Here is a 21,167-nt window from a genome sequence, read left to right on the forward strand (position 1 = left end):
TCAGTGGAAGGTTAAGGTGCGGGCGCGAGGGAGTGGCAGCCAGGTGGGTCCCACCGATCGAGTCCGTGGCTGATACACGCGCACGCGGGTGAAGGGAATGTGTGGGCCGCGCGTGTTGCATCTCCTGTTGGGCCGAATAGGGTGAAGCCAGCCCAAACCGAGTTTTGGTCTCTTTTTTTTCCTTTTTATTTCATTTCTATTTTTCTTTATTCCCCACTTCAATTTGAATTCAAGTTTTAAATTCAAACCTTGTGCATACTTTGTCTCGTATTATATTGTGAACTTTAAGAAATACCACTTTGGGAAATATTTTATTTATATTTTATATACTTTCTTTTTCTTTTCTTATTTTCAACCCTAGTTTTCTATTTATGATTTTAATCCAACTTCTAGTAAATATTACCTTACTATTATTATCCTTATTATTTTATTTAATGCACAATCATATAAAAACTCAGCATGATGCATGATTTATTTAGGTGTTATTGGTCATTTAATCCCCTTTTTATGGTGTTTAATCACATGTGGTAGTAACTAAAGATGGTACACCCACATATAGATAAAGGAAATATTCTCTCTTCATACGATTTCCACATTTAGGTGTTACACACAATTATATTACAAAGATTTCTCCAGATTTTTTTGCAGGAAAGTCTTTTACAGCAACTGTTAAGCTTCAGCCCGTCATTCTTCAACTTCATCATCCTGCACATACTAAAGCAGAATAAGAAATGTGCAAATTTCAAGGAGAAGGTAAAAGTAACAAGTATAAGTTTCTCACCGGCTTAAGGTGGCCGAGCTTCGTCACCAACCATTTTTCGCCCGCCATTTACCCAAATCTGGGTCATAAATCTGTTTCCAATGCTTCGGGCTAGGCTTGGGATGTCAACCAAATCTGCTGGTGACAAGCTGAAGTTTGGCCTATTTACAATTTTTCCGTGCGTACAGCCAGCCTTAAGGAAAGCGGTGGCTGTGCCTCGAGAAGCTAGCAGGGCGCAGAAGTCAGCATGTCCAGCAATAACTTCGTCAAGTGCATCAACCTCGCCTTCAATGTATTCCAAGGTGCTAGGCAGGTTTTCAGCTGAAGGTGTAAATTTATCAGAGCTGGCTCCAATTGAGTGAAACACATCCTTCAGCCGCTGCACGCATCGGCTGCCGAAATTTAAGCATTTCTCCTGAAGCTCCTTCAATGATTTTTGCAAATTTGAATTCTTCTCGATTTCGGTCTTGAGACTTGTTTCGAGGTTCTTCTTTTCCTGCTCAGTTTTTTCTGACTTTTTGAGTAATTCATTGTTTAACCTATTATTTTCGGCTTGGGCTTCAGCCAGTGAACCTTCCATAGAATGAATGACGAAGTCCTTCTTTTCCAAGGCAGCTTCGTGATCTTTAACTTTGATTTCAAGATCTTCAACAACAGAGTCTTTTTCCTTCAGAGCAGCTTCGTAATTTTTGACTTTGTTTTCTAGATCATTGATGGTAGCTTCGTTCTTTTCATCCTCAAGATCTTGTTGCATTCTCAGCACTTTACTTAGAAGTATACTCTGCCAAAACAACCTTCGTCAGAAAACAACTTAATTCAAAATAAAAAAAATATAATAATAAAAAATCGAGAGTTTTTTACCTTGAAATTAGCATAGAGCAAGCTACCGGCGATATGCTGTCGCTGGTATCTGCAGAGGTCTGCTTCTATCTTCAGCAGGCCAACGCTTTTGGAGAAGGTCCTAACAACCTTGGCCTCGGTTCGGTTTCGAAGGCATCTCAGCTTCCCTTCATTGACTCCACCAAATAGCAGAGACCCTGGTTTGTATCCACAAGATATAGCATATTTCTTCAGCTCTTCTTTTTCAGCGTCTAACAACCCTTGTCCAAGTATATCTTGAAAATTAAAATTTTCTTTTTCCAAAATGTCTTCAATCTGCTCTTTTCCTTTTTCTGTTGTCGTGTTCACTGCAACCACAGCAGCTTCTTCTTCAGCCATTCTCAGAAGCATATTGTCAATATCATCAAGTGTAGTTTCCAGGTTAGGATCTTCGTTGGTCCCGGTTTTGGCACCGATGGCTTCGGCTTCAGTGCTTGCTCCGGTAGCTTCGGCTCCGGTGGCTTCGGCTCCCCCGGTTTCAGCTCCGGTGGTTTCGGCTCCGATGGCTGTGGGATCGGCAGTGACAATTTTTGACGCCGAGGTCGGTGGCGGTGTCTGATGAATGACATCTACCACTTGGATCATTCTTTGTTTTTTCGGCTTTGTGGGACTTTCTGCTGCCGAAGCTTCTTTGCCCTTCTGAAAAAACTTCGTCAGTTCTGGCGCCAGCGGACTTAGCTTGACAGGCAAAGGTTCAGTCATTACCTTCAGAATCTCTTCCACTTCGGCAGCAGAAGGTGTCGCAAGAGCTTCCTCCTCCCGGGCCAATGTCTTTGGTTTTGGAGATGCAGGTTTTGGAGATGCAGCTTTTCTTTTCTTTGAAATAGCTACCTTTGGTCCAGGGCTCAGTTTTTCAGAAATTTCTTTTTCCTTTTGGCCAATTTGGTGCTTTCTTTGACCAGGGCGCTGGCAATCCTCTTTCTCTTTGGGCCTTCGGCATCTCCGCCCAGTTGCTCATAATCAGGGTAATCAAAATTCAAAGCATCTAGCACACGATTCAATCTTCGCTTCGGACGAGTGCCGAAGGCTGCAGTCATCAACTGATCTTCTTTCTTAGAATAATTTCCGAGGATATCGTTGCATATAATCTCGATTGTTTCCAACCACTCCTGGCAGGGTTTCTTAAAGTGTTTCTTAAACTTGTAGTAATACGGCAGTCGAACAAGTTCTCCCTTTTTATTTTCTCCCTCCAGCTTCGGCATCTCCCAATCCCTCATTGTTGGGAACACTTTAAAAGCCAGAAATTCCTGCACCAAGTCTCTAGTGCCAATATGATCTGAAATCGCGCGAAATTCAGCCAAAGCAATTTGGCTCGGGCTCTCCCTTATCATGTTGCATCGGGGCCTCGTTTCTCCGAAGGTTAGCTCTAGTGGACTTTGGACCAATTTATCTTCGTCTTTATCAACTTTAACATAAAACCACTCAGATTTCCATCCGGCTGGCCATTTGCTTCGGTAGCTTATCACTGGAAACTTCGTAGTCTTGCGATAAGCAAAGTTGTAACATCCAAAATTCTCATGAAGACCATCTCCTCTGGCTTTAGTCTGATAGTGTAGTTCATGGACTCGGCAGAAACCTTCACCGAACGGTTCCACTCCCTGGCTACGAAGGGCCCAAATATAAACACTTAATCTAACAATAGCATTAGGGGTCAGCTGATGAAGGTAAACCCCAAACTTCTTCAAAACATCAGCAATCATCCCATTCAAAGGAAATCTTAATCTTGCTTTAAAGAAGCTTTTGAACACAACCACCTCATTCTTTTCCGGCTTCGGAGTAATCTCCTCCCCACCAAAACGAACCAGCTCCTTTTTTGTTTCACTAAAGTAGCCCAGCTTCACCATTTTTGGAAGATCAGCTTCAGAGATGGTGGACTTTCCAAAGTCCAAATGACTAGGTTTGCTTGGCATCCCGCAGCTGTATTCATCTTCGGAGCCAACTTCTTCAACATCAGCTTGCGTTGCTTCGGCAGCAGGTGTGTCCTCTGATGGAACCAGCCCAGAGCGCCTCATCGCTTCAGAAATCGGAACAGTTTCAACGGTTTCGGTCTCGTCTCCATCACACTCAACCCTAGCAGTGGAGCGTATTCTGGCCATCTGATTTTAAATTTTCTTGAAAAAATTCTTTGGAAGTCAATAACCTTTTTTCTGAAGCTATCCTCGTGACGAAGCACAATCCAAACTGGAGCTTCGTTTGAATGCAAAAATCAAGCTTCGGCTATGGTTAAATTTTTGGCAGCAAAACAGTGCAATAGCAATGAATGCTGTGGTAACTTCACACCTACCTGTATGTTTATATAGTGCTGCAGGTAAGAAGGTGAATCGTCAGGATTTTTTCACTGGGCAAACAGTCGCTCGCACCCACTGCACGGTGGGCCGCAAAAACTAAGAAGGTGAACCTGCATGGTGGGACCGCTCTGCGCTCGGAAACTGTATCGTTTCTCGGCAACGAGCTCAGGGAAGGTGTTTTTCGGACCTTCGGCTTCCCGAAGCCTTAGAGACTTTTTTTTCACGGATCAAGCTCGTTACGAAAAATGATCTAGTACCGCGAAGGGGCTACTGTTGAAACCATGCTTCGTCGTCGAAGGTCCTGCAGGAAGAAACAGCTTCAGCTAAAGCTGCTTATACATGATGACCGAAGCTACCACTCATGAAGCTTCGGTGTTATAGCATGTCCGAAGACGAAGGATCGAACCGACTTAAAGATAGAATGACTTTTTAGCCCATAAGGGTCTGAGTCATTATTGTAAACTTTTATAAGGGGCTCCTTACAGGCTGTGTCCTGTGTCTATAAATAGTGAACAATATTCCTTTACTGTTCACGCATTCCTGTAATTGCAAACGCATTGCTCGGGAATTATTATCTGTCAAGGCAAAGGTATAAATGTACTTAAACACTATGTTCTGACATTTTAGATTCATATAATAAAACATGTGAATGATGTTGCCTATTTCTGATACATCTATCTTTAATGTTTTATGTTTTATATATTATTTCATATTATTTTGTAAGTTTAATCACGAAGGTACGACCTTCGTGATATTCTACTCATGGTCTTCGTCCGAAGTTCATTAAATCCTTGGGGAGATAATGCTTCAGCGGACGAAGGGCATTAATATTTAACATTTTATGTTGCCTTGTTCTTAATTCATAACATTTGAGAACAAGTCCCCAACATGTACATAGCTTGTGGCTCCTCTCCTTGGTTGAGGATGAATCGACCGAGCTCCCCCTCGATCGTCTCCCGCTTGGTGATCTTGGTCACCTCATCCCCTTCATGCACGGTCTTTAGTACGTCCCAAATCTCCTTAGCACTTTTTAGCCCTTGCACCTTGTTATACTCCTCTCGACATAGAGAGGCGAGGAGTATAGTGGTGGCTTGGGAGTCAAAGTGCCGGATTTGGGCGACCTCGTCCGAGTCGTAGCCTTCATCCTCCACGGATGGTACCTGCGCTCCAAACTCGACAATGTCCCAAATGCTAGCGTGGAGTGAGGTTAGATGGTGCCTCATTTTATCACTCCACATACAATAATCTTCACCGTAAAAAACCGGTGGTTTGCCTAATGGAACGGAAAGTAAAGGAGTGTGTTTAGAAATGCGGGGATAGCGTAGGGGAATCTTACTAAACTTCTTGCGCTCATGGCGCTTAGAAGTGACGGACGGAGCGTTGGAGCCGGAGGTGGATGGCGACGAGGAATCGGTCTCGTAGTAGACCACCTTCTTCATCTTCTTTTTCTTGTCGCCACTCCGATGTGACTTGGTATGTGAAGGGGCTCCCTTCATTTTGTTGCCGGACTCCCCCGATGGAGCCTTCCCGTGGCTTGTAGACTTGTCACCGCCGGTCACGATCTCCTTCTTGGTGTGTTCTCCTGACATCACTTCGAGTTGTTAGACTCTAATGAAGTACCGGGTTCTGATACCAATTGAAAGTCGCCTAGAGGGGGGGGCAAATAGGCAAATCTGAAATTTACAAACTTTAAGCACAACTACAAGCCGGAGTTAGCGTTAGAAATAAAATCGAGTCCGAAAGAGAGGGCGAAAACAAATTAACCAAAGAAATAGAGCGGATGACACGGTGATTTGTTTTACCGAGGTTCGGTTCTTGCAAACCTACTCCCCGTTGAGGTGGTCACAAAGACCGGGTCTCTTTCAACCTTTTCCCTCTCTCAAACGGTCACTTAGATTGAGTGAGCTTTTCTCCTCAATCAAATGGGTCACTTAGACCCCGCAAGGACCACCACACAATTGGTGTCTCTTGCTTTGATTACAAATGTCTTGAGAACAAGAATAGGGAAGAAGAAAAGCGATCCAAGCGACAAGAACTCAAATGAACACGAAAATCTCTCTCTCTCACTAGTCACTAAGTGTTTGGAGTGATTTTGGACTTAGGAGAGGATTTGATCTCTTGTTTGTGTCTTGGAGTGAAGTCTAGAGCTCTTGTATTGAATGCAATATGCTCGAAACTTGGATGTCTTGAATGGAGGTGGTTGGGGGTATTTATAGCCCCAACAACCAAAACAGCCGTTGGGAAGGGCGGCTGTCGATGGGCGCACTGGACAGTTTGGTGCGCCACCGGACACTGTCCGATGCGCCAGCCACGTCACCCAACCGTTAGGGTTCTGACGGTTTTGACCGTTGGAGCTCTGACAACCTGGGCCACCGGACAGTCCGGTGCCACACCGGACAGGCACTGTTCACTGTCTGGTGCGCCTTCTGGTGCTGCTCTGACTCTGCGCGAACTGTCCGCACACTGTTCACGTTGCAGGCGACCGTTGGAGTCGACCGTTGCGCTTGGGAGCCATTGCTCCGCTGGCACACCGGACAGTCCGGTGAATTATAGCGGAGCGCAACCTCAGAAACCCGAAGGTGAAGAGTTTGAAGTTGATCCACCCTGGTGCACCGGACACTGTCCGGTGGCACACCGGACAGTCCATTACGCCAGACCAGGGTTCACTTCGGTTTCTTTTGCTCCTTTCTTTTGAACCCTAACTTCAATCTTTTTATTGGTTTATGTTGAACCTTTGGCACCTGTAGAATATATAATCTAGAGCAAACTAGTTAGTCCAATTATTTGTGTTGGGCATTTCAACCACCAAAATATTTATAGGAAAAGGTTTGACCCTATTTCCCTTTCACAGTGGCCCGTTCCTTCTCAAGAATGGACGCAGTAGCTTGGACCCGGGTGCGTGCTGCAACAGCCTGCTGCTCAGCATGCTGAGTAGTCTTGATCATGGCGGCGATTTGCTGGAGGAAAGCAGTTTTGTCGTCAGACGTCGCCATGGTAGGTGAGGGGAGGGGGGGAGGAAGAACATCCACTGTTGGAGAGGCAGGAGCCAGAGAGGCGGAAGACACGTGCTAGTAACGGGAGCACTCCAACTATTTATGATAAATTTTCTCTAAAGTCGCTCCGCTCGCTTTTTATTGAAACCAAAAATCTAGAAAATAGGAATGGAACCGTTCCATTATCATCCACTCCTCAACCAAACACACCCTAAGAAAGCCAAATTGGTGTGTAGAGATGACATGAGGCTTTATTATCATATTGCTCATTTAGGTAGGAAAGAACAAACTTATATATGTGAGAGTTTAATACTCTTTACATGAGACAAATAAAAGGTATGGAGGCTCCCACACACGCGCGCCCGCTCACGTTTCACATTTTTTCACGTTATTTATCGCGTGACTTGTGACGATGCGAGATCAGTTTGTGACGTGTTCTTTTTGCCTTTTATTTATTTGGTCATCGAATACCACACCTAATTTGCCACGTCAATCGAAAGTAATAGCGTACACATTATCTGCTAATAAATCTGATTTTTATGTTTTATATTGTATTATCAAATTAATCTTAGACAATGTTAATTTTGTAACAAGCATTGAAGGCGTCGGGCACGCACGTTGTGAACAGGAACAACGTATCTTTCCTTTGTCCGATCCCCGGCCGCACGACCGGCCACACCCAAGTGATTAACGAACAAAGAGCGAGATGGATTAGAGGGGCTAAAATTCCCTTCTCATTCAAAATTGAATAAGGAGGGAATTTTAGCCACTCCAATCTCGTACGGTTTTGTGGCTCCCAAACTAGCTCTATGGGTGGTACTGGACTACCAGCAGGAGAGGATTTTGAAAATTTAAATTACCTCCTATTTAAATGTGAATAGAAATAGATTTAATCATGTTTAATCCTCGTCAATCCAGCTTAACGGAACAAACCTCAAGTGGACAACTAGCCATGTAACGGGAGCAGGAGAGTGTTCTATAGTATATATTCTTGCTTTGTCTTAGTTTTCTGGCACGCATCGATCTTGCAGTTGAAAAAGGCTTGTCAATATGCTAGACATGGGATAGCAGTGCCGATGGTATTTTGCATTCTTCGAAGGCATTGTTTGTTTTTTATTCCAACTGGTTGTGTGTAATTGTTACGAAGATCAAGATAAATCCGTTTGGTTCGTTGAAATTGAATTCCATTCTAATAATTATAATTTAGACACAAAATAATTAAGTTAATATATTTATATATATATAATATATTTATATATTATCCTAAATCATGTGATAGAGATAGTTATACACTACACTTATGATATATAGTGTTTGCATTCCTCCTTGAGGGCATCGTTTGTTTTATTTCAACTGGTTGTGTGTACTTGTTACGAAGATCAAAGATAAATCCTGTTTGGTTCATCGGAATTGAATTCCATTCTAATAATCATAATTTAGACACAAAATAGTTAAGTTAATATATTTATACTAGGTGAGTGCACATGCGTTGCAACGGACCACTACATTGCAACCTTTAAGCACAAGGGATTTGCTACTTGCAACGAGGCCAAAAGCTCCAATGTCCGGGAACAATTCAGAAGAGTCGGAAATCATAATGCGGAGTCCTTTAGACGGACAACCGATTATTGATTAGGCTGCTTCGTGCTTGTGAAATTTATCGAAAAGCAAAGGAAGGCACTAACTTGAGACATTAAGAAAGGAGGGAGGCGAGGCAGAGCGCCGAGCGGCCTCGTGAATTCCCGCTCTAGAGCTTGGTGGACATTCTCTTCGTGCCACAGCTTCTTCTCAGCTTGGCCACCTGTAAGACAAAATCAAAAATGCTAGACGTCCTCAGCAGAAATGCAACGGGCTTACGGCTAAACACCATGTAGAAAGAGAGAGAGATACATCTTGCTGTAGTGCAATTTTTATGTCCCTCCGATACTGGCTTCAGTTCTTCTGATCCTGTCTTACGACATCACATTTGCAAAGTATGCCTTCATGGACACCAACGCCGTCTTCGAGCTAGGTTGCCTCCTTTGCTCCTTCTCCAAGTCCTTGTATAGAGGAAATGACACACACAAAAATCGCTCGCCCCAAACATAGTCCTTTGATCTCTTTTTGGATCAACTTAGGTTCAGCAACCTCCTATTTTCTACTTCTACAAAGAGAATTATTCATAAGAACAGATAAGAATACAATAAGAAAGACAAGCTCAAATAATAGTATAATAGCAAGTACACAATATATATTTGGTCTCAAAGTACAAGTTCAACCACCTTCTGCGCATACGCTAACCAGCAATAACGATAAAAAAATGTAGCATGTCATAAGTATAATAGCAAGTACGCAACATATATTCTAGTGGAATGCTAATCATCCACCATCCCTCAGCTCCTCGAAGAAACCGAGCTGCACTACAGTAAACGAGGAAATTTCCGACGGCTAAAACCGTCGGACATAAGAACTAAACCGTCGGAGATAAGCTATGTCCGACGGCATTAACTTATCTCCGACGGTTTTAAGCCGTCGTGGATAATGCGTCCGAAATAACAGTATGTTCGACGGCTGCCGTCGGACATACGCTATGTCCGACGGCCCTATCCAACCGTCGGAGATAAGGCGGAGTAACCGTTTTAACCGCTGCCTGGGCCCACAGCTACTACGTCCGACGGTTTAAAGCCGTCGGACATAACATTCAGCATATGTCCGACGGTTTAAAGCCGTCGGACATAACACAAACCTTATGTCTGACGGCCTACACTAAGCCGTCGGACATAACGTTTTTCAGAAATTGCACAAAAATCTGAAATTTAAAAAATCTGACATTTGCAAATACAAAACAGAATTCATACACATATACACATTCACATTAACAAATATACTCACATAAGTACACACATTCACAAATATAATCATATAAGCATTCACATTCACAAAATTTAACATAACAACATAGTTCCAAATGGTTGCAATAAGTGTTTACATAAACATAGTTGTCCAAACTCCAAAATGAACATTATTCGACGGGTAGGCTTTCACATGAAAGGTTTCAACAAGTGTTTTACATCAGTATCACTCATATCCATCGCCACCTCCTCCGGCTGGACTATGCGTGCTGAAAAGATTGTTCACCCACGAATGTGTTGTGTCGTCCTGACCAGACCCATCTCCAGGTGCGGCAACTGAAGCGGGTGGTGTCTGAAATCCCTATAACACAAGCACATGAAATAGTAACCACTCAGTTGTTCATTTAAACACATAAGACATCTATGAACATGTCACACACGCATATGTGTACATACCATAGGGAATTGTGACGGAGGCGGAGGCGGTGGTGGAGGCGCCAACATTGGCATTGGCAGTGCAAAGTCCGGAGGCGGCATCCCATATGTCGGCATCGGGACGCCCGCTTGTTGGGCTAGTTGCTACAAATTATATACAAGTCATTGTTGAGCAAACAAGATACACATCAAGTGTTTTGCAAAATAAGCTACAAAATGTTAGTTCAACTTACCGAGAGAAGAGCTTGATTTTGGGCCTGGAGGCTTGCATAATACTCGTCCCTCTTCTTCTGGTACTCGGCTTGTTGTCTCTGGTATTCAGATTGTTGCCTCTGGTACTCCAATTGATCCCTCAAGACTGATTGATGGTACTCTGCCTGTTGACGCAACACCGCAAGCTCTATCTCATGGGCTGCTGATCGTGAACGGGACGACTGTGAAGACGACGATGTGGATTGTCGTCCACGGCGTCTCAGCTCTCTGGAATCAATCGTAGAATCAAAAATACCCAACCTACAAGAGTGAACCATGCACTTAGTATAGTAACTCATGCCTCAGTTGAATCGCAAGCATATGATGACAATTTTGAAAACCAAATCAAATAATCTCACCGTCCATGGGCTTGTCCTCCTGCACTAGCATATGCTGCCTGAGGGTCGATTGGCTGGCTCCTCCAATCGTACTCCTCCCCATGGCGTTGAACCATCTCCTGCCCATACGAAGCCTGGATGCAAACAATATCAAATATAAGTGCATAACCCCTATGCCATTGCAAACAATATCAAACACATAATAGAGTATCAAAAACTCACTAGATGGTCGGTGGTCGTCTGAGTGCATAACACATCAGGATTCTGAGGATCAGAACCCCTATGGCCTTGCATATACACCTCCACATCCGTGGGCGTACGGCCGGATTTGACTTCCTGTACATAAAAGTTATATTGACACATTTCTATGTAATTCAAAGTTACGACAAACTGAGACTTACCATTCGCTTAGCCAAGCGCACATGACCATCACCGCCGTAGTTGTGGAACGACTCAGTTCCACGGTTTCCCCTGTTCCTTTCGGAAATGGCACGAAACTCAGGGGAACCCCACCATCTGCACAATGCTCGATAACCGTCTGATCGGGTGGCCATCCACGGCACCGACACCTACATGAAATTTTTTAAATAAAGCAAGCAAATACATGGCTTCGTGCGATATGAGAGGCAACAACCTGTTTACCTCTAGGTATTGCTCCTCCGTCAAGTAAATTGATGACCACTCGGCCTTTGTATTTGGCATCGGTCGATCATCAGCATTTGCTCTGTACCATGCCTTTATAGCCTGAATTCGTGCATAGTACATTGCATCTGCAACGGCATCGTTCGCGTTATACTCAAACACGTAACGAGCGTTCATATCATATGATCCATCGTCCGGCAACTTGTACCGTTTCTGCAAAAACCATAGTGTTATCATAAAAGCAAACATATATGGAATAACTAAAATAGTATAAACAAGTCATACCCAGAATGCATCCCAAACTAGTGCTTGTGTGTTGCCAAACGTTCTACAGACAGCATAGCGATAATGCTCCCAAGTGGTGGCAGGGACAGACTCGCCAGTAGGCAAAGTCACAAGACCAGGCCAGTGCAGACGAACAAGATTACCAAGAACCATGTTCACCTGCCTGTAGTGTCATGTGCCTGTGAACGAGTCGTCGATCCAAGTCCTGCAAACAGAAATCAATGTAGAAATTAAAACATAACTTTCAATAACATTTAAGCAATGATATGTCACTCACTGACAGTTTTTTAGACTGATACATGTCCTTTGGCATCTTGTGATTCTCCGGAAGTACATCACTGATCAAGTTCAAAAGTTCCTTGTAACAGTTGTTTGAGAATGCAAACTTAGACTTAATAGCCATAAGTCGAGTCACAAATACAAGGACGGTCACTTTTGTGTGCTCATGCAACGGCTCTTCGGCAGCTTTAAGGAGCTCGAAGAACTTCTGAACCTCAGGTGTAGCTGGATCCTCAAACTCGGTGAGTTGACCGGGGTTCTCCGAATCGACGGTTAGAAACTCATGGCGTACATCGTCAAGCATCTCTTCCATCCTATCGTAGTCCTCCTCTTCATGTGACTGAACTTCCGATACAATACGAGGAGGTGGATCCTCACCGTGGTGCACCCACACCTCATAGCCTGGCATATAACCGTTCTTGCAAATATGTATCGACATAGTCCTCCTGTCAAGGAAATTAATGTTCCGACACTTGCTACAAGGGCACCTAACATCGGTTCCAGTCTCTGACCGAGCAAAAGCATGGTCGAGAAAAGCATCAGTCTTGGCCACCCACTCACTTGATAGAGCACCTCTTTTCTTCCAACCTTCATACATCCATCGACGATTCTCCTCCATACTAGATACGAGACGTTAACTTAATTAGATAAGTAATGCACGGACCATCCGTTTTTACGAAGAAATCACGCCCCTACATCTGTAGGAAAGGATAGGTCCTAAACCCACCCAGGAGTGACCGACGAGGCCGTGTTTATGACAAGACATGTGGTCGTGCGAAATTTCGGCAGCATAACCCCGCTGTTCTCCAATCGCACGCCTAAAAATGGTGCAATTGGAGAACAGAGAGGTTATGCTGCCGTAACTAAGCAGGAGCACATGCTTTTGTCATAAACACGGACTCTGTCGATCACACCAAGGCTGTCCAATAAAGGGACAATTCTGGCCCAACATACCTCACATGCGTCGCTTGTAAGGTGTGTTGGGCCGAAACGGGTGACGCCTAGGTTTCGTTTGTTCACACTACGATACACTATGATTAACTATAATCATCGTGCATTATTAAATAATTAAACTAATAAACCACAATACAATATTACATACGAAATAACATTGTTATAAATGACAAATCATATAAAATGACCTTATTTCCGAGGGCATAATAATTACTCTCGGAAATTAAAAATTTAAATTATCTAAAGTACCACTAAATAAACTAAAACAAGCTACTTTAATTACGTAATCAAATTTTGGCCGTCGGACATAACAAACTAAACAATCAAATGCATTCATACATACATTTCTAATCAAATACATTAATACAAACATACAATTCTAATCAAATACATTAATACAAGCATACAATTTTAATAAACAAAATTGCTAATTAAGTATACTCACTTAGCGGGTGTGGAGAGCCGGCCGGCGATGGGCGCACGGGCGGGCGGCGGGCGCACGGGGCCGTTGGCCGGAGCACGGGACGGCGGCCGGAGCACGGGGCGGCGGCGACCGTCGAACGGGGCGGCGGCGGCGGCCGGAGCACGGGGTGGAGCTCGGGGCGGTGGCGGCCGGAGCACGAGCGTGGCGGCGGCAGAGAGAGACTGTGGCGGTGGTGGCCGGAGCACGAGCTCGGGGCGGTGGCGGCCGGACCAAGGGGCGTCGGCGGCCGGAGCACGAGCAGTGGGGGCGGGCGGTACGGCGACCGGGCGGGACGGCGACGAGCGTGGCGGCGACGGCGACGGCGCGGCGTGCTCCTCGGACGGCGGCGGCGGCAGAGAGAGAGAAACGGCTCGGATCCGCGCGTTAAAAAGCCTTATGTCCGACGGCTCGGTACGAGGCCGTCGGACATAAGCTTATGTCCGACGGCCAGGGGGCGGGCCGTCGGATATAAGGTAATGTCCGACGGCCAGTCTGGCAGCCGTCGGCTGTTTTCCGTTATTTTCGACGGCCGCTGTTGGCCGTCGGACATACCCTTATGTCCGACGGTTATCTATGGGGCCGTCGGACATAATACGACCGTCGGAATTTTATAGTTTTACTGTAGTGCTGGGGACTGGGCTCTGCAACGCAGACCCCATGAGGCTAATGACAAACCCATAAATCTTGCGCTTCAAGCGCTCGATCTTTTCCTTGGTCCTGTCGTCCCCCTCTGCTGTCGTGATCTTTCGTACCGGGTTCAGCCAGTCGCTGATCTTCGTGAACTACGAGAGGACCATCGTTACGTGGCTGCTAGCATGTTGCTTCCCTTGCCATCTACATTATGCTGATCTTCGAATCCAGTGCCTCGAACACGAAGGTCAGGAACCACATGCACATCTCACGTCGTAGGGCCTTGGCAAACTCGATTGTCTCGCTCATGCTCTCTGTGTTACTGCTCCACGTGTTGCACCTTGATGAGGAGCTTGGTGAAACCACCACCGCCTTAGACTGTACCTTGGCTGAAGCTGAAGGTCCATGTGCTTGCTTCTTCAATAGGATTGTTGTCCTCGATGGTTCCACCGAAAATGCACTTGGCTTGTTGGTGGTGGCGTTGCTCCTCGTCCGAGAGAAGGGTCCAGTGGCACCATTCAGCAACTCGAGGGCCTCAAGAATAGTGGCTAATGCATCGCCAACCCAATGCTAAGTTGATTTCTTCTCCAACAACTCCTCCTCTTCAGCCCCGTTGGTCGCCACAAACTTGGCAGCGTTGGTCTTCCGCTTGAGAGCATCCTCATAGACGACAAGGAAGAGATCTACATTTGGGAATGGATTGGAGACCCTTGCTGAAGCGCAAATTTCAAAGAACTTGTTGTAGTCTACGCAGAGAAATAAACAAAACACCAATCACACCAGTTTCCTGCTAAAGAAATGCATGGGTTTCGTTTTTAGGTTTGAGTAAAAAAGATGTCTCCATATACCTTATGTTCCTGATAACGGATTTAGAGATCAATGCCTCTTGCAGGGCGCTAGCTGCAACAGTTGCCGCGAGATATCTCCGTTCAAAAGCTTATGAAATTTGGTAGAAATTATATTAGAAACTCAGGTCAAGTCAGCGGCACTAAAAGGAGACTGAGAGGCAATAAAATAAAACTACAATCGCTTACCTTGCCTATTTTTGAGAGTTTATCAGGAAGTGCGTCCAAAGGAATAACATCATCTACTACAAAGGAATATTCTCATTGCCTTAACACAATAAATCCAGACTTTCAATTATGTTTATATGCTAACATCTAAGATATAAGACTGTATATATAAATGATCATGGTTCTACTCGTTATTTGATATCTATACTGCTATCATTGCCATCATGGTATATGGCGATGGCAATTAAAATATCTCTGCTCAGTACCAATACAAATACACATAACATAACTTAAAATACATTATATGGCGATGAGAATTTTACAAATACACATAACACAACTCCAAACCAATCAAGATGAGAATTTTACCAAGGAATATGTGGTGATGGCAATTATGAGTAGATGGGCAGACCTAATTGATCCCTTTTTCTCTGAAATGGGATAAGACTCATAAGAGGATGTCATAGTTGAGAATAAATAACAATATAGAATATAAAAATGTAACTACTACTGGACTCACAATAGTCCTGTAAAGAATAAATAAGTCGTCGATGCTATAGTCCTGCAAAGAATAAATCAAATTGGTTCTATCAAGGTAGTTGATCTCCTACTGAACTCACAATGTGAAAAACAAAAGGGAGCATGACCTGCTTCTATACACTAAGCAGAGAAAACTATAGTTTGGCCTATTTTAAAAATCATGTGAAAATCTGAATTCGACTCTGATTGACATAAACCAGAATCACATCTTCCCCTGATATGTTGTACACTGAACAGATAAAAAAGTGTAGCTAATTTCCTTACATTATAACAAATTATGTGTGCTTCAGGTACTGCTACTTGTTAATAAAACAAAGTTGGGTGCATTTGAGACAGATAATGGCCAGGAGGTTTGGAGCAGTGATAGTAGAGGAAAACAACAGTTTACCAAAGCAATTAGCACCATTTTATCTATATACAATGGCTAATAGTTAACTCAAGTAAAAGGTCATAGCTCAACGAGAATAATAAAAACTGAAATAACCAGTACAAAAAAGGAAGGGACTGCTTTGAATCTGAAACACCTGTACTGAACACAAACTGTCAATAAGATCCTGCAAAGGGTACATCATTATTGAATACCTACACTGATAATACTTTAGGTAAGGAAGGGTAGCAACAAGTGTTCCTCTACCAATACATTTTGATGTATATTTACAAACTGGAAATATGGACCATGAACAAATCAAGCTTATATTGCTCTGTTGTAGTTTAGCCCTTTGTTACAATGAATAAATATGGACTAAGGTCGATGGTGACTGCTAAAGAAATGCCTGCATCAAAAAGAAATGCTCAAACTAATTATCTAGAAGGGAAAATCAGGACGGCAATGGCAGTCATACAAACATATGGACTTAGAAGTAACATTTACATTCTAATTTTTGACATTAGTTAATAGATGCGTACTGTAATTCTACACAACCATTCCCTACTAATCTGTATGGTAACACTAATGTTTTCAATCACATTAGTTAACGTAAATATGAAAGCCCATAAATACGAGTCTAGTTCCATGAACGTAATAAAACTATGTTGGCAACCTGTTTGGGAACTAAAAATAAACTACACTCCTCCATATTAGCTTCAACCAGGGTACCAAGTGTCGCCTTTCTGGAAGATATTAACCTCATTTTCCTATAGACCAACAAGATCTGCATAGTCGTTTGCTCTTCCACCACCCTTGTTGTCCCTTCAACCTCAATGGCAGCAGGGAGGGATGCTGTAAACCCCCTGTTGGCAGTAGAAACAAACGAGGTGGATGTTATAGTAATGAGAAGAGGTAGATGTAGTCGAGTAGTTGGATATGTTATATTTTGATATTGAATACATGTAAATGCTGCCCACGTTTTCATGCAAAAATAACCAAAATCATATTGTGTGGTTCTATTTCTATGACAATCATCATGATAAGTACTAAAAGAATAGCTTCATTGAATATAGGAAGGACAAGGAAAACGACACCATTCTCATTCAAATATGAAAATTTGATATTGTCCTCTATTACAATTTACAACAAAATATATGTTACGAAAAATGAAGTTTTCTGGACTTGTACCTGAGCTTAGCTTTGCAGATAATCTGGCAAACTAAGGCGTGACGCATACTTTTGCTTTGCTTGTACATAAATGTTAATATATTTTGTGGTTGACATATCGTAATCTTTGCTTCAGCAATCATAATCGTAGCGAAAGATGCTTCCTAGTAAAACCTCATTAACATACATCTCTGTTAAATGGAGTTAGAGATTACCTGTCGAGGGCAACACCTTCAACCGACGATGACGCTGCAGCAGGTCCGTGACACCATTTGGCGGCCAGTGCCGGCTGAGGCTGTAGCGGTTTGCCGGCCCTTGACTCACCAAGCACAAGCCAGGTCATGACTCTTCATTATGGCAGATGCTAGTATACAAAATAAAAAAATAATGAGCTCACAACGACTTGAAAATCATTGCACTTGAAATAAAAAATATTGACAGGTGGTCTTACAGCACACGCAAGCGCATCACATCCTGCACAGAATGCAAACTTGTCAGCATCAAACGGTATTTATTAAAACTGAGTACATCTACTTAAATTCCAACTGGAGATTACCGTGGTCAAAGATCTCGCCTAGAGGACTTGATGAGTTGGTACGCCTTGCTTGTTTTCCATCCACATCATCAAAAGTCTGCATAAACACCATTAGATGTAAACTAAAAAAATGGAAGGATTGACATGATATTTCAATAAAAATGAAGCTATTAGATCCCAGGAAAATCGAAAACCCCAATGAGAAGTTCAGAAAGATATCCAGGGGTCCTAAGATCCACAAAATTGATTACGAAAACCAAGATACCATGGATGTGAAGATGCCTTGAATTAAAAAAAAAGTGCTAGAAGTGCACATAAAGACTTTCAAACCTGATAAAGAAAGAGAAGCAGTCCATGAGCAAGGTGAACCCATCTCGGGGGGGTGCTGTATCTAGATGGGGTGAATATAACTGCACGTAGAATGGGAGCAATAATAATGCTCAAACTTTCTGAATTATTAGTAGTGTAGTACTATGATCATCAAGAAAGGAAAAAACTTGCACATATATTATATATATAAGAACAATACATGACCATTTCATATGTATTGAAAACTTTATTTACAAAGCCAAGGAATGTTGATGTCAGTAGAAACATGAAACCTGTAAGTGTAATCTGGAAAACAAATGCATCAATACTCAGGATTTCAACAAAAGAAGCACAGTTCATTGTAACAGCATGTGAATTGAACTCTTACCATGTTCGGTCTGCAGATCATCCTAGCATCAGTCAGCCAAACAATGAATAAAAAGATAATGTTAGCACTCAACGCGGATAGCTAGGAAAAAGAAGCGATAGCTTGATGTGTGCAAGCATTAGGTTGAAGGAAGAACGCGAGCATAGTTTACTTAATCTAATCCGGAAGAAGTAGAACATATGCAAACCAAACTTTTTTGGCCTTGCAAGACGGGGGCACCTAGCAAAAGCCGTTGCTTTTGTGGCTGTGGGCAGCCCTTGTCCCTGTAGATTGCTCACCAAAGCTAAAGATGGTTCCTCACGCTAAGCTAAAGGTCGGGGCCCCGGGTTACAGAACATTAGCGCCATGAAAGCTCGAATTTGCCCAGATCAGGACAGTGTGACCAATAGGAACGGAATGGCAGCAAGATGGTGGAGGCAGGCAGGCAGGTAGCCACCATCGGGGGTCTGAAAACATTCTTTAGCCTGTAACCGGAAAACCAATCGCTCGGGGCCGTGGCGAACGGATGGCGGCGGGTTTTGCGGCGGGCAATGTGCGTGCGAGCGGGCGTGCGGGTGGGAGGCGGGCGGTTCGCGCGGGCGGGCGTGCGGTAGCGGCGGCGGGACCCGCGGCGTAGGGAGGCGGGCGTTTCGCGGCGGGATTCGCGGAGTGTGCGCTGCGGGCGGGCGTGCGGTAGCGGCGGGGGCAGTCTACAGTAACCCCTTAATAGTTAGTAGATATATGCAATATTATTTATATATTATTCTAAATCATGTGATAGAGATAGTTATACACTACACTTATGATATAGAAAAGTAAGTAGAAGAATGTGCATAAGTTGTACCTTACGACTTCCTTTGGAATGGTGGATTAGTAAAACATAGGGATGAGAAAAATTTAGGAATAGAGTTGTATGTCACCTTCAATTCTATAGGAAAATTTTCGAGAGGTTGGACCTCATGTTAAAAATCCTTCAAAATCTCACTACAATGCTCAATTCCATAGATATTTTATAGGAGTTGTAGCAGCTCAATCCTTTATTCCAATGAACCACATAGAACACTTTCTACATGGTTTTAATCCTTCAAAATTCCTTTGATTTTCCCTCCTTCCAAGGAATAAAAAGTAGCATGTAAATCTATTGAATCAATTTCCATCTCTCCTCTCATGAATTTGAGATAAACTTATTTATAAATTTTAGAAAGTTATAGAATGTCATATTCTAAAAAAATAGCCTACTTTATTAGTTAAATTCTGATTCCTCAAAATGAAGGGAAACAAGTAAGGCCTTAACAATATTATAACGGGCCTTTGATCAGATCATTCTGGGCCGACTACCGGTAGTGGTAAGTTAAGCAGAGCTCGCTCCAGAAAGGTCCTTACTTACCAGGCCCGATCATAGCGCGACGACGAGGAATGAAACCCATAAAATTTATAGGTCCATGAATTCCCAAAAAACGAGGTTTTTTCATGAGTACTCCATCTGTTCATAAATATGTAACAACGTTGACTTTTTTTAAAAAACTTTAACCACTCATCTTATTAAAAAAACAATAAGTTATCATTTTTTGATTTGTTTTATCATTTAAGGTAGTTTGTGTTTGACTTAAAATTTTATATATTTGAATAAATATTTTGAATAAGACGAGTGGTTAAATTTTTCAAAAAAATTAACAGTGTCATATATTTATGAACGTACGTTCGGAATAGATCCAAATGGGAGGTGGTTGATCTGTTAGGGTTGATTTGGTGACAAGGGGATCCCGGGAGGATCGGAGAAGATTGAGGGTTGATTTGGTGACAAGGGGATCCCGGGAGAATTGGAGGGGATTGAGGGGAAAATGAACTAATTTCCCACTCAATCCTTTCTGATCCTCCCGGAATCCCGGGTCACCAAATCAGCTCTGAGGGGGAAATTACCCCTCAATCTTCTCCGATCCTCCCGGGATCCTGGGTCACCAAATCAGCTCTTAGGGAGGATGCGAGTCCCTCTAATCAGATCCGATTTTAATCTCCACTCATCGTCGTCTCCCCATCTCGAGGCGGCACGAAGCCTAGCCGCCGGTTGTACACGTACGGCGTGGAAGCCATTATTGGACTCCAACCACATGGACGCGAACGAGAGTGCCGCTGCCGACCACGGGAACGAGCCGCTGACCCCTAATAAGCCACGGAGATCTGGAACTTGAGGATCCGCACCACGAACTTGGCCTCCTCGATCGACCTCCCGCACCGTCGCAGCCTGCTTGCGGTGTCGTCGTCGCCCCTCGTGAAATAAATGGGGGTCAGCGGCGAGGAAACCAGTTGAGGATCCCGATGACGGGCGACGACGCTAATGGCGGCCACGAGGTGGAAGGCGGCGACGCGCCAGCCGTCGACCCCGAGGACCGTGGTCTGCGCCAACAGTGTAGGCCGACGAAGCCACCGGAGATGATATATATACACAGGCTGCTGGAGTGGCGAGCTGCAGGCTGCAGCAACAGCCACCCGAACGCCAAGCCGCGCGTACGTGCGATGCCGTCGGTGAAATCGGCAACTACCAGGGACTGGACCGATGCCACAATCGGAATCGGAAAACTGTTTCCTACACGCGTTCGATCGGGTATTCATGTCCGACTTAAAAAGGCCGGTACGTCGTTGTGATCGCCGTCGTCATCCATATAGATATATAGATAGATATAAAAGGATGCTTGACTAGCAGGTCGATCGATCCCGTCCGCGACAAACATCTCCGTTTGCTATAGCATTATACATCTTGTAGAATATAACAAAAACAACACTAGGAATAATATCGAGTAGACGGCGGCCAGCAGGCGGCAGCATCGTCGTCGTTCTGCTGC

At 43.8% G+C, this 21,167-nt stretch overlaps 1 long non-coding RNA gene and 1 pseudogene across 1 annotated transcript; both read right to left on the reverse strand.

Moving 5' to 3' along the window:
* Positions 1-9,828: 9,828 nt before the first annotated feature.
* On the reverse strand, positions 9,829-10,246 carry LOC109941582 (uncharacterized). The gene is made up of 2 exons (XR_002264242.2): positions 10,208-10,246; positions 9,829-10,112 (listed from the first exon to the last, which is right to left on the reverse strand). It is a non-coding gene; the product is annotated as an uncharacterized lncRNA (long non-coding RNA).
* Positions 10,247-13,377: 3,131 nt separating this feature from the next.
* Positions 13,378-17,459, reverse strand: LOC103636767 (formin-like protein 20; annotated as a pseudogene).
* Positions 17,460-21,167: the final 3,708 nt, after the last annotated feature.

The sequence above is a fragment of the Zea mays genome, chromosome 8 (assembly GCF_902167145.1).
Source record: "Zea mays cultivar B73 chromosome 8, Zm-B73-REFERENCE-NAM-5.0, whole genome shotgun sequence".
Lineage (NCBI taxonomy): Eukaryota > Viridiplantae > Streptophyta > Magnoliopsida > Poales > Poaceae > Zea > Zea mays.